The 12,445-nt window shown below is 48.2% G+C and overlaps 1 protein-coding gene across 1 annotated transcript in view; it reads left to right on the top strand.

Annotated features, from left to right (window-relative positions):
* LOC144769149 (uncharacterized) overlaps positions 1–12,445 on the top strand; it is a 1,798,260-nt gene that overhangs the window by 606,050 nt on the left and 1,179,765 nt on the right. The gene's annotated exons all lie outside the window — the stretch shown is intronic.

The following is a 12,445-nucleotide window of genomic DNA, read 5'->3' as shown; positions in this document are numbered from 1 at the left end:
GTTCCAGCAATCTGATACCTCCGTTCTATCAGCCATTTGATCCATTTATCACCACGTTTCTTTTCTCTGTACGCTCAGCGCCAAGATGCTCCTTCCGGAGCGATAGCGGCGCTTTACAAATTCCCATAAATATCAAATAAATACCAACTCAGTACACTTTTGGACCTGTGGATACTCTGCCAAGAAGAAGGACTGCTGTGCAGCCGAAGAGCTGCCACTCTGCTGGCCTGCTGCTCTGGAAGAACTAATTTTCTGCTGTGCTGACCTGCCTGCTGCATTTCCTTCCTTGCCTGTGTGAGAAGAACTGAACCTACACCATTTAATCCCAGAGTGACTCTAAGGGCTTGTCTGCTTGCCTCTTGTTTGATGCCTCAGGGACGCAAAAGATGTCCAACCACTCCCAGCACCTGGACTCTGCCGTCTGAGAGTCTTGCCCTGCCAGGTGGTTCCAATCCAGTATTAGGCTCTTGGAAATGGGTGTAAAGTGCTGCAACAGCCAGAACTCACACATTGCCAATGCATCTTCAAGAATCCAGAACATCACATGCCGACTGTGTGACTCATCGTCTTCAACTGGATGCTCAACGACAACGCATAGCCCCTTTGCTGCTCGCATCTCAGATCCGTCAATGGCGCAACAAGGTACTTTGCAGTGGACCAAGGCTGGTCCCTGTATCCGACACGCGCACCATCACGGTCGGCCTGAACATTTGACTTTGTCCCATGCAAGCGTAGCCAGATAGCCCAGGTTGGCGTTTTATGCTTTAAAGCAGTACATTTCAAGTTTTTTGTAAAAATGCATAACTCCGGTTCTACTTATTAGATTGTTATCATTTTGGTCTTGTTTTGTTCATTAAAGTAAGTTCTACTTTTCGAACCAGGTGTGGCATCTTTTTATCTTTTTATGTGGTGATTTCACTGTTTTACTGTTTCAAGTGTTGCGCAAATGCCTCTTAAGTTAAGCCTGACTACTCTGTGCCAAGCTACCAGAGGATGAGCGCAAGTTAATTTAGGGTGTGTATCTGACTTACCCTGACTAGGATTGTGGTTCCTGCTTTGTCAGGGTTCATACCGCTGCCAACCATAAACCCAATATCTGACACATATACACCTCTGCTGAGTTGAGGAGGGATACTTGGGGAAGGTGGTCTCCAGTCGAGAGCCAGCTCCACATAAACCTTCTGGGGATTTATGTGATCCCCCCGGCTCTGAAAGTCTTCCTTTCATCTATCAAGGTGAAGCTGTTTCAGGTACACACAGTCATCCGTACCTCTATATGGCACTGCAGCAAACAGGCCAGATGTGGTTTTGCAGAAAACAGGGCAGAGTGGTGTTTTAGATCCCCTGACTGAAGGCCCTAAGTGTATGAGGTGGTTGGCCCAGCTGAACATCTTTCTGGTTGTCAACCAGATGGCAGCACCCTTGGATGCTACAGCTGATGAGCTGAGCAGGCGTCAGCTGGTGGACCATGAGAGGTGTCTCCACCTTCGATCAGTGGAGTGTGCCCTGGTCAATCTTCGAGAACATGCATGTGCAGACTTTTGCGTTCTGCTGTTTCCTCCAGAAATCTCACTAGAAGATGCATTCCATCTTCAATTGGACATAGTGCTCCTCTTTGAGCACCTACTGCTATCTCTCTTGCCTAAAGTTCTGAGGAAGATCAGGGCAGATCGGGTCCAAGTCATCTTAGTTGCCTCAGACTGAGCCAGAAGTGTATGGTATATATATACATTTCTTTATTCGGCTTTTCGCAAAAGAAAACCATAAAAGGAACCTTAAAAAGTACAATTTACATGTTTTCACAAATATAGAAATTGCTAAAATGGGTTCCAAAGAAATTCATACAAAGACAATTTAACAAATATTAAAAGAGAATATCAAAACATTTCGATTCATAGAGATGAAGTTCCAGAGGGCTTATTACAGGTTTTTCCTATGCTTCATAATACATTTTAGGAAATTAAGAACAATGTAACAAACAGATTCAGATTCCAACATTTGGAGGCGAAGGAAAACAGGCCGGCAATGTCTAAGGCCCCAGCGCTTCAGTGTTGGTAATAGCCAAATTTTCCTATGTGGGTGATAGAATTTACAAAGCATGATAACATGTAAATTTGACTGGTTTGATTCCCCATCGCAGGGACATGAGGGAAGGATTAGGTCCCAGCTGTTAGTCACAGGGAAAGCAACCAGTCTAAAAAAAGTATTCAATCTGAATCTTGTAAACAACATTCTCTCATAGGTTGTGACCTGAAGGGTTAAATACGGCTGGATGCCGTAAGTTAACTGGACCATATTCGCGTGGATGACCGAAGATTTTGTCCCCTCGGAAGTCAATCTCAATGTCTCTAAATGACAGAGGGCTTGTTGCTTTAAAGCTTTCTTCGGAAGGTCAACTATTGACTCCGAGTGGAAATAATATTTCTCAAGGCCAAGGTGTTTAAGGAAGTTTCTAATGTAGCAGAGCCACTTTACTTTTGAGGACTGGTCAAGAGCCATTGTATCAGCTACAATTGCCTGCGCCAGTGCATTTTTGACAGAAGTCCAAATGCGCCGCCACAGCATCAATGGTTGAATCTTGAGCAAATCTTCTAAGTAAGGAATTCCTAGTTCCAAATGAGAGGCATAAGTTGAAGTGCCTCTCGGGGTAGCTAAAAGAAATCTTAGGAAAGTGTTTTCTGCTACCTGGAGGGCGCTGGTGTCAGTGTATCCCCAGACTCCCGCTCCGTACAGGGCGATGGCCTGGCACTTGGCACTATAAATTTTCAGTAGCTCCACTGGTGCCCTCCTCCCCAATCTCTGGGAGACACTCGTCAGTGCCGCCATGGATCTTCTGAACATATGGCATCTAGTCTCTACTGCTGGCTTCCATGTCGATCAAGTTCAAGTTCAAGCATTTGTATAGCGCACTACTCACCCAGAGGGTCTCAAGGCGCTTGGGGAGGGGGTCGTTATTTGTCGAATAGCCATGTTTTAAGTTCTTTTCTGAAGGCGATGTGGTTTGTAGTCTGGTCTGCCCTGTTCCCATGATGCACTGGGCCAGGGACAGACTAATTTGCATACAGCCAGGTTCTGAAACTGGGATGGTGCAATGAGCTAAAAAACGGTGTTGGATCTAGCCCTGATCTCTTGACTGGGTGAGAGTACTCTGCTTAATTCAGAGACTCTGTCCATCACCACCCCTTGTTGTAAATAATTTTGTCCACCCTAAGCGTGGAAGGGTATGCTCAGATGTGAGTCCCTTGCTCATTGCACCATCAGGATTCAAGCAAGCCGGGCCGAAGACGCCTGAAATGGCAGAAACCGGTCCCCGGAAGCTTGTTTCCTTCCCAGTGTAAGAATTGGCTTTTGTAGTCTGGTCTGCCCTGTTCCCATGATGCACTGGGCCAGGGACAGACTAATTTGCATACAGCCAGGTTCTGAAACTGGGATGGTGCAATGAGCTAAAAAACGGTGTTGGATCTAGCCCTGATCTCTTGACTGGGTGAGAGTACTCTGCTTAATTCAGAGACTCTGTCCATCACCACCCCTTGTTGTAAATAATTTTGTCCACCCTAAGCGTGGAAGGGTATGCTCAGATGTGAGTCCCTTGCTCATTGCACCATCAGGATTCAAGCAAGCCGGGCCGAAGACGCCTGAAATGGCAGAAACCGGTCCCCGGAAGCTTGTTTCCTTCCCAGTGTAAGAATTGGCTTTTGTAGTCTGGTCTGCCCTGTTCCCATGATGCACTGGGCCAGGGACAGACTAATTTGCATACAGCCAGGTTCTGAAACTGGGATGGGGCAATGAGCTAAAAAACGGTGTTGGATCTAGCCCTGATCTCTTGACTGGGTGAGAGTACTCTGCTTAATTCAGAGACTCTGTCCATCACCACCCCTTGTTGTAAATAATTTTGTCCACCCTAAGCGTGGAAGGGTATGCTCAGATGTGAGTCCCTTGCTCATTGCACCATCAGGATTCAAGCAAGCCGGGCCGAAGACGCCTGAAATGGCAGAAACCGGTCCCCGGAAGCTTGTTTCCTTCCCAGTGTAAGAATTGGCTTTTGTAGTCTGGTCTGCCCTGTTCCCATGATGCACTGGGCCAGGGACAGACTAATTTGCATACAGCCAGGTTCTGAAACTGGGATGGTGCAATGAGCTAAAAAACGGTGTTGGATCTAGCCCTGATCTCTTGACTGGGTGAGAGTACTCTGCTTAATTCAGAGACTCTGTCCATCACCACCCCTTGTTGTAAATAATTTTGTCCACCCTAAGCGTGGAAGGGTATGCTCAGATGTGAGTCCCTTGCTCATTGCACCATCAGGATTCAAGCAAGCCGGGCCGAAGACGCCTGAAATGGCAGAAACCGGTCCCCGGAAGCTTGTTTCCTTCCCAGTGTAAGAATTGGCTTTTGTAGTCTGGTATGCCCTGTTCCCATGATGCACTGGGCCAGGGACAGACTAATTTGCATACAGCCAGGTTCTGAAACTGGGATGGTGCAATGAGCTAAAAAACGGTGTTGGATCTAGCCCTGATCTCTTGACTGGGTGAGAGTACTCTGCTTAATTCAGAGACTCTGTCCATCACCACCCCTTGTTGTAAATAGTGGTTTTGAGTAAGGCGGAGGTGAGTGGGGAGTGAGTTCCAGGTCTTGGCAGCAAGGAATGAGAATGATCTGCCACCCATGGTGGATCTTCGGATGCGCAGTACAGCGGGGAGGGCTTGCTTGGACGATCTTAGTTGGCGGGTGGGTTTGTAGAATGACAGTCGAGTGTTGAGGCATTCGGGTCCTAGATTGTAGAGGGCTTTGTGTGCGTGGGTGAGAAGGCGGAAAGTAATTCTTTTGTTGACGGGAAGCCAGTGAAGATCTTTTAAGTGTCCGGAGATGTGATCTTGGCGAGGGACGTCTAATATGAGTCTCGCTGATGCGTTTTGGATGCGTTGGAGTTTTTTCTGTAATTTTGCTGTGATTCCGGCGTAGAGGGTGTTTCCATAATCCAGTCGACTCGTGACCAGTGCGTGGGTGACAGTCTTTCTTGTCTCGAGGGGGATCCAGCGGAAGATCTTTTTGAGAATGCGAAGTACGTTGAAGCAGGAGGATGAAACTGCGTTGACTTGTCTGGACATCGAGAGAGAGGAGTCTAGGATGAAGCCAAGGTTACGTGCATGGTCTGTGGGTGTGGGTGGTGTGCCCAGAGCGGAAGGCCACCAAGAGTCGTCCCAGGCAGTGGGGGAAGATCCTAGGATGAGCACCTCCGTTTTGTCTGAGTTGAGCTTTAGGCGGCTATGATTCATCCATTCGGCTACATCTTTCATGCCTTCGTGAAGATTTGTTTTGGCGGTGTTGGGGTCTTTGGTGAGGGAAAGGATAAGCTGGGTGTCGTCGGCGTAAGAGATGATGTTAAGGTTGTGTTGACGCGCGATGGAAGCGAGTGGACTCATGTAAACGTTGAAGAGGGTGGGACTGAGTGAAGATCCTTGTGGTACGCCACAGATGACTTCGGTGGCTTCAGAGTTGAAAGGGGGAAGTCGGACTCTTTGGGTTCTCCCAGCGAGGAATGAGGTGATCCAGTTCAAGGCTTTTCCTTGTATTCCAATGTTGCTGAGGCGTTGTATAAGGGTACTGTGGCAGACTGTGTCGAAAGCGGCGGAGAGGTCGAGTAGAATGAGGGCCACTGTTTCACCGTTGTCCAGTAGAGTTCGGATGTCGTCAGTAGCTGCAATTAGGGCAGTTTCGGTGCTGTGTTTGGCTCGAAATCCGGATTGGGATGGGTCTAGGGAGTTGTTGGATTCAAGGAAGGCGGCGAGCTGGCTGTTGACGGCTTTCTCGATGACTTTGGCCGGGAATGGGAGGAGGGAGATGGGCCGGTAATTTTTAAGTTCAGAGGGGTCTGCTGTGGGTTTCTTCAGGAGGGCGCTGAGTTCGGCGTGTTTCCAGCTTTCTGGAAATGTGGCAGAGTTGAATGAGCAGTTGATGACATCACGGAGATGGGGTGCGATGATGGAGTCTGCTTTGTTGAAGATGTGGTGGGGGCAGGGGTCAGTTGGCGAGCTAGAGTGGATTGAGTTCATTAGGCGGATGGTTTCTTCAGTTGTGATTGGGTTCCAGGCGCTGATATCGTCTATCATGATTCCAAGATATGGGTACTGGGCAGTTACCTCAAGTTTTTGGTTGTCGAGATAGATGTCTTTTGCTCCTTTTCTCCCTTTGCCTGAGATCATGACAAACGTTTTTTTGACGTTCACTTGTAGGTCCAGACCGCCCATAAAAGTCGTATATCTATTCAAAGATTTCTAAAGTTCGCGCGGTGTGCGCGCGAGAATGACGGCATCGTCCGCATAGAGCAGAGCGGGAATCAGGCGCTGTTTTACACGTGGGAGGTCCTGGGCCCCCTCAACATCTCTGGCTCCAGGCCATTGGTGTATAATGAGAAAAGAAAGGGGGCCACAACACACCCCTGCCTGACTCCACGCTCTACTCCAAAAGATGCCGTCAGCTCTCCATTCAGGCCAAAGCGCACTCTTGCCGAGGCACTAGAGTAGAGTTCCCTCAGAAAATCTAAAAGGGAGGAATCCACTCCCATTAGGCTTAAGACCGTCCACAGTTTTGAATGCGAAACGCAGTCAAAAGCTGCGGACAGGTCTACGTAGACCATATAGACCATGTTCTTCTTTGCCTGTATATATTTACCCATTATTAAACTGAGGTTAAGGGCCTGCTCTACCGTTCCGAACCCCTCTCGGAAACCAAACTGGAGATCAGAGATAATGCCCCTCTCCTCGCCCCATTGCTGAAGTCGCTCAAGTATTACTCTCCCAACGACCTTGCCGAGTGAGTCCAGCAATGAGATGGGGCGATAGCATTTCACGTCCTGGCGATCCCCTTTTTTGAAAATTGGGACCATGATAGACTTAGTCCAGGAATTTAGCAGTCCCACATTTGCGGCGGCTGTGCACACTCTGGTAAGAATCGGGGCCCAGAGGTCCAAATTGTGTTTAAATAGGTCCACCGGGACCCCGTCTGGACCTGGGGCTTTCCCAGTCTTTCTTACTTCCAGGGCCACTATTAAGTCGGGTATATCAAAAAGCAGCGGAATTGGGTATTGTACTTTTGGAAGTATGTTAGCAGTCTCACCTATGGTTACATTGTTTTTAAAAATATTAGTGAAGTGGGCCACCCATGTTTCTTCGTCTATGGCCACTTCAATCTTAGGGCTGTTGTTATCAGTAAGATAGGGAGATCTAACAGTTCTCCAGAAATCCTCGCTATTTTTTGAGAGAGCGCTCGTATGCAGGTCTTCCCAGAGTTTCTGTTTCAGTTCTTGGGTTCTTAGCCTGCGTTCCCTGGTGTATTGGCGCCTAAGAAGTTGGATCTGCTCCGCATCTCTGGGTTTGTTATGTAGGGCGAGTTTTAATTTAGAAAGGGCTATGGTGCAGCTATGGTTGAACCACCCTTTTTTAGTTGGATTCTTGGACAATGATTTTGCAGTAAGTAGTCCCTTGATTTTCTCTAGGATTTGTCTAAAATTATTTAGGACTTCTTCATGGTTGACCGAGAGATCCAAACATTTAATTATATTGGGATAAGACACTTCGACCAGTTTTTTTGTAATTTCATTTGGATTAATTTTTCCCCATTTTATTGTGTAGCCATTCTGTTTTCCTAGCTCTAGCTTATTCTGAGCAAGAGTTTTCGCTATTTCTATATTTCGGGGCTTATAGTCAGTTAAGTAAAGATCCAACCTCAGCGCGAAATGGTCACTCAATGAGTTGACAATAACCTGGAAAGCTTTAGCTATATCTAGCAATCCAGGAGACAAGAAAATATAATCAACTGTCGTTTGGTGACCTCTGCCCACATAGGTCGGTTGAAGGGAGTTTTGATCCAGACTTGGCCGATTAGCTATTACAAGGTCCAAGTCTGAGAGCAGATTATTCATGGCGTTCCCCACCTTGGTATGTACAAAGTGCACTAATAGGGCCTCAAATTCGTCCACTATCCCGCAGCACTGTGATTTTGCCTGTGGGCATGGATGGAGGTTGAAATCCCCTCCCCATAAAAGATGAATTGGCCCGTGTCCATCCTTCAACTGATAGAGTTGCATTAATCTCTCCTGAACGTTACGCAAAAGAGTCAAAAATTGATCATCCTCTAAGTTGTTATAAGAGTTGACCAAAAGGATAGACTCCTTATTCGCAAATAAAAGAGAGAGAATTTGACAATTTGAGTCAGAATAAACCATGGACACTTTTAGATGGTTCAATGTATTTGCTATGTACGTTATTAACCCTCCTTTAGGCCTACCAATTGAGCTACGCACGGCTGGAATGAAATAAGTTTTAAAGCCCAAGAGATGAAGCTCTGTTGTGGACCATGTCTCTTGGAGACAGATTATTTTACATGGTTCCAAAAAATGCAAGGCCGTCCCATCCTCGATCTTCGGGCGTAAACCCGCCACATTCCAAAAGAGGGTGGGTATAGGCAAAGAATCAGCTTTTAGTGCTACAGCTTCAATAGTTACCGGGGGTGTTCTTATTCTGGGGGTCGTTCCTATTTTGGGGGTCGGCTGGGGTAAATTAGAGTTAACAGATTCAGTTTCCATTGATGGTCAATCGACCATTTCGAGTCCGCTAAATCTGTTACTCAACGGGATGTTATACCAAGGGTCCCAGCGGGGCGGTTCTCTGTGAGCCGTCCTGTGTGTATGTGGACCCCATTCTTTCCAACCTCCACCCTGGTAACGTGATCCCACAAGATGCCAAGAGTTATCATACTCACGATGACGGGGGCCTCCATATTGTCTAGTGTTAGAAAAGTCGATCTGACGGGGAGGTGGTGCAGCCCAGGATGAATCATAATCGTGATAAATGCCATTGGGTTGTCTTGAGTGGTAGAAAAAGGAGAGCGGTTTAATACCTATACCTCCATTTGCGTTCGTATGATCCCAGGAGCAGATATAATCTGCTACATGGGGGTCTTCAAAAGTAATCACAATACAGTCCCCTGGAATCGTTGCTCACCCATGGAATCCTACATACTGTCAGGATCCTTCCATGCCAAGTTGGAGGCATGGGACGATTAGTATGTAGCCAGTGTTGTGCCTTGTTTTTCAAGGACCACTTAGGTTCAGCGTTGTGGTCCGCTAGCTCCGGGACACCAGTCATTACCACTACTTAGGGTGATGCGTCCGGTGGCAAATCAAAAGAGAATCTAGCCACCCCGGGTCCTCTAGAAACATTTCTATTAGCTATTGGAACCGGAGGATTAGGGGCCAGAGTTTGAGTCACCGGGGTTTTAGATGTAACTTTGTTTGTTGGCACTGTCTTCAATACAGGTGTTGTTGTTGACAGGGCATTTCCCTGTGACAGGGTAGTGGCTACATTGGTAGTTGGATTCGATGTACTCTTAGTGTTCGTTATTATAGGTGTTACAGCCCGGGATACATTCTTTTGAGTGATTGCGGGTTTAGGAAGGGTATTTACTGGCTTCAGGGAAAGTTGCTTATTATGATTATTTCCTCCCATTTTTTGGACCTCTCCCGATTGATTTTGGTGAGGGAGATTCACCAACTTAGATATCTGAGTCTCCAGCTGCGCTAACTTTTATTCTAGTGGTTGCAAATATAGTTTAAAGAGGTCAGCGATCTTGTTTAGCAGCTGTGAGTTATTACTATCTATTGATCCCTTACTAGTGGATAGGAGAATAGATGATTCTAGGTCGATAGGGGTAGGAGTTTCATGAACAGCATGATGGATCAACGCGGGAACTACTAACTGTTCTACTCTGGGGGGTGGGTTCTGTGCGATACTAGAAGTATGTTCCGTCACAACAGGGGTAGGATATTTCGGATCATTCTTTCTTTTACTTATTGCGCCCTCCCTCCTCCCCCTCGCTAGGATTCTTTCCTGTGATGCCGTTTGTGGAAGGCTTTGGGGTAATAACTCAGGTGTTCTTTTGAGGTCAGAGCTTATCTGTGAATCTGAAAGCTGAGAAGCCGACAGATCCACATTGTTAGGCAGACTACGTCTGCCCTCACAAAGCACCATCGGCCCTTCATTATTGTTACCAGGAGCGGGTGTTCTATCATCTGCCAGATTACCCATGGAGGATCTTTTGGCGAATGCTAAATCCAGGGAGACCCTTTCCTTCATCAGTGAAATACTTTGGTCTATGAATGTATTGGCCTTTGTAATGAAATAATCCATAGGACCTAGCAATTTACCCACACTACCCGGGGCCTTAGTTTTATTTCCTCTAGTCAATACCATGTTACCTAAAAGGTGACAAAAAGTAAGCGAGATAAAGGCAAAGGGAGGTGGCCCAGTCCAGTCTCTCCGGTCCTCGAACGGCCTCAAACGGCCCGCCCTTTGCCCGGGCTTAGCCCCGGGCGCTCCTGCGCGCTCCTGCGCAGCGGCCGTACAACCTTCTAAAATAGCAAAAGAGAGGAGTGAGGGGCGGGGGGGGGCAGGGCCAGCAGGGAGAGCAGCCCAGGTGAAGCAGATTGGGCTCGCAGGGACTCCTGGGTGATGGAGTCCCTGCTAACGTGCTCGCAGCCCTGCCAGCAATAACACGCCCCAAGTCCTGGCACAGGAGACCGCCCCTCTCCCAACAGCAGCTCCCGCTGATGTTAGACGCGCTGCGGGACCCTCGGAGCGGGTCCGGCGAGTTGCTGTGGGTTTTCCAAGGGGCAGAAGTTGGATAGAGAAGCAGCTGCAGTCCGATGACAGGTCCAATCAAGAGGCAGGTAAGCGTCCCACGAACAAAGTCCTGCAACCTGTTTTTACTCCGTGGGCGGGGGGGGGGGCGGGGCCAGCAGGGAGAGCAGCCCAGGTGAAGCAGATTGGGCTTGCAGGGACTCCTGGGTGATGGAGTCCCTGCTAACGTGCTCGCAGCCCTGCCAGCAACAACACGCCCCAAGTCCTGGCACAGGAGACCGCCCCTCTCCCAGCAGCAGCTCCCACTGATGTTAGACGCGCTGCGGGACCCGCGGAGCGGGTCCGGCGAGTTGCTGTGGGTTTTCCAAGGGGCAGAAGTCAGATAGAGAAGCAGCAGCAGTCCGATGACAGGTCCAATCAAGAGGCAGGTAAGCGTCCCACGAACAAAGTCCTGCAACCTGTTTTTACTCCGTGGGCGGGGCCAGCAGGGAGAGCAGCCCAGGTGAAGCCGATTGGGCTCGCAGGGACTCCTGGGTGATGGAGTCCCTGCTAACGTGCTTGCAGCCCTGCCAGCAACAACATGCCCCAAGTCCTGGCACAGGAGACCGCCCCTCTCCCAGCAGCAGCTCCCGCTGATGTTAGACGCGCTGCGGGACCCGCGGAGTGGGTCCGGCGAGTTGCTGTGGGTTTTCCAAGGGGCAGAAGTCGGATAGAGAAGCAGCAGCAGTCCGATGACAGGTCCAATCAAGAGGCAGGTAAGCGTCCCACGAACAAAGTCCTGCAACCTGTTTTTACTCCGTGGGCGGGGGGGGCCACGGAGTGGTACACAAAGAGTCTTCAAATGTATCCTGCAATTTGACTTCTACTTTAGGAGGATCTCCTGTCTCAATTACATGGGTGGGTCCTGCACCGGAATCCCCGCAACTTCACCTTCATGCTTAGAGATTGAGTGGTGGCAGTTTTCTGTATTCAAGTAAGCTGCCAAAATACTCAATATCATCCGTGCAGATAGATGCCCTTTGACAAAATCTGTCTCTGCAAGGAGAAATTCTTGCCCTGGTGTGGTGCCTCGCATGCTAACCCTTTGCAGACAAGACTTTCCGATGTGTTGCTGTGTGGTCTTTGTTTGCTCAGTAAGACTTTGTAGTGCAACAGTTAAAGGCTATATCCGGCCTTTTGGTCTTTTTTTGTTTATTTGATCGGCCCTCTCTATTTAAATCCCGTTGTGACGTGTTAAGCCACAATCTAGCGCCCCCAAAGGCAATTCGTTATAATGACTTGTGTGCTGAATGAATGTGTGCTAAAGACGGGTACGTTCTAATGACGGTGTTCCAAAGGCATGCACGCTAAAAGCATTAAGAGTCCCTTCATACATTCCTCTTAGATTTGTGACACTCAAAATTATTTTCTTGATTGCCCCTTCGAGCAGGTGTACAGCTGCCCTCTGAGACTCATGACACTCAAAACTCTTTTCTTGATTGCCCCAAGGTGCACTCGGTACAGTCCCCCTACATCACCTTTTTCCTGGATAATTTGATCCTGAGGACTAGTGGTGTTCGTGCCCAAGGTCATTACACCCTTTCACAGCAGGTAATCCATGCATTACCTTGCCTACATTTTTTTCCCCACCTCAACAATCAAAAGAGGGGGGCTCGGCCCTGAGAATGCTTCTACATTCACAGAAAAAAAGTTCATTGGGTGGACATGAACTCTTTGTGAGATTTACTGATGCAGAGAAAGGGATGGCAATAGAGGACCCTGTAAAGGTGGATAGTCCTCTGTATCAGGTATTGCTATGCACAGGCTAAATG

The sequence above is a fragment of the Lissotriton helveticus genome, chromosome 7 (assembly GCF_964261635.1).
Source record: "Lissotriton helveticus chromosome 7, aLisHel1.1, whole genome shotgun sequence".
Lineage (NCBI taxonomy): Eukaryota > Metazoa > Chordata > Amphibia > Caudata > Salamandridae > Lissotriton > Lissotriton helveticus.
This window is presented reverse-complemented; position numbering and strand designations above follow the sequence as displayed.